We start from the raw sequence: 2,009 nt of genomic DNA, 5'->3' as shown, positions 1-2,009 counted from the left end.
CTCATCTTGTACTCTAGAGCCAAGAGTTACCCTGGAGGGGAGGAGGGAGAGTGTCTGGACCAAAGACCAGCATTTAGACTGTCCCAGGGGTTTCCCATGCAAAATTGGAGAATTCAGTAATTAATGTATCTTTAAAAGCCCTTGAACAGATATACTTCATACCCAAGATTCCCTGCCTGGGTGCACCATGAAGGGTTGCGCAGACAATCAAACCTAGATGCAAATCCCAACTCTACCTCTCTACTTCCACGTGGCTGCTCTCATCTTCAATTGCTTTAATCTACAAACTGGGGATCAAGTAAAGGGGTTACTGAATACAAATCCACTCAACGGGTCCTTTAATTTAAAAATGTAACGAAGCTGTTTATGGTGCAAAAATAGAAACTTGAGGCTCAAAACAGTTGGCACTGAGTGGCATTTATGCCATACAGTTCCTGTATACACCACCTAGTGAAGTGACCTTGGGCAAATTCTTAACCTCTGCATCTCTACTGCATCATCTACAGAATGGGGATATTAGGGCCTGGTCCTATAGGTTTTAATGAGGATTAAAATAGATAACTATAGGCCTTACAGTTGTTGCCACCCCAGAGCCACCCACACCACCCAGCCACAGTCAACCCCACCATGTTCTTTGACATCACCATAGATGGCAAGACCTTGGGCTGGCTCTCCTTCTGTTTGTAGACAAAGTTCCAAAAACAGCTGAACACTTTTGTGCTCTGAACACCGGAGAGAAAGGATTTGGTTATAAAGTTGCCTGCTTTCACAGGATTTTTCCGGGATTTACACACCAGAGTGGTGACTTCACATGCCATAATGGCACTGGCAGCAAGCCCAACCATGGGGAGAAATCTGATGATGAGAATTTCATCTGGAAGTACACGGGTCCTGGCCTCTCATCCATGGCACATGCTAAACCCAACACAAATGGTTCCCACTTTTTCATCTGCACTGTCAACACAGTGGTTGCTTGGATGGCAAGCATGTGGTCTTTGGCAAGGTGAAAGAGGGCAGGAATATCGTGGAAGCCATGGAACGCTTTGGGTCCAGGAATGGCAAAACCAGGAAGAAAAGCACCATTGCTGACTGTGGACAAATCTAATAAATTTCACTTGTGTTTTACCTTAACTACCAGACCATTCCTTCTGTAGCTTAGGAGAGCAACCTTTTACTCCTACCTGCTCAAAATATCCTATAATCTTTGTGCTCCAAAAAAAAAGAGTATTTTCTTTACTCTTCTCCAAGTCTAGCTGAATTGCAGAGTCAAGTTTATGATTATGAAATAAAAACTAAACAACAACAAAATAAATAAATAAAATGGGTAACTATATGGTAAGAGTAATAAGGTATATTCCTCAGATTGGTTTTTTTTTTAATGTTTATTTGTGAAAGTGAGAGTGAGCACCAGCAGCAGAGGGGTAGGGAGAGAGGGGAACAGAGGATCAGAAGTGGGCTCCATGCTGACAGCATCGAGCCCAATGCGGGACTCGAACTCATGAACTGTGAGATCATGACCTGAGCCGAAGTTGGATGCTCAACCAACTGAACCACCCAGGTACCCCCTCAGATTGGTTTTAGTGAGGCTATTTCTCCAAGGATTTGGGGGAAGAGGGTTTAATTATCAACACAAGAGTCAGTAACTCAGAGGCTTTTCCTATGATATGAGTGAAGCTCATTCTCTTAAAACACTGGCATTGCAGCAAGGACAAGGGAGTTGCAAGCAATGGCCAGGTATGTTACAGTGAAGAAGTCAAGGTCAGGGTGAGGAGAATATGTGACCCACATCGCATGTATAGTGCATATTCTAATCAGCATAATGTAGAAGCAGTGGCTTGCTGTAAGGGAAGATTATCAACATAACCCTTGAATCAAACCCCAGTGTCACCATTTAGCTTTGAATTCTTAAAAAATCTATTAAATTCTTGTGAGCCACTGATTCTTCATAGACATAATAGGATTAATAAGACAGTCCGGATAGAGTTGTTTTGAGGATCATATTAAGAGCA

The 2,009-nt window shown here is 42.8% G+C and overlaps 1 pseudogene; it reads left to right on the top strand.

Moving 5' to 3' along the window:
* The first annotated feature begins 612 nt into the window (after window positions 1-612).
* On the top strand, window positions 613-1,105 carry LOC125177039 (peptidyl-prolyl cis-trans isomerase A-like; annotated as a pseudogene).
* Window positions 1,106-2,009: the final 904 nt, after the last annotated feature.

This window comes from Prionailurus viverrinus, chromosome D1 (genome assembly GCF_022837055.1).
Source record: "Prionailurus viverrinus isolate Anna chromosome D1, UM_Priviv_1.0, whole genome shotgun sequence".
NCBI classification, from domain to species: Eukaryota; Metazoa; Chordata; class Mammalia; order Carnivora; family Felidae; genus Prionailurus; species Prionailurus viverrinus.
Note: the sequence above shows the minus strand (reverse complement) of the source record. Positions and strands in the feature narration are given on the sequence as shown.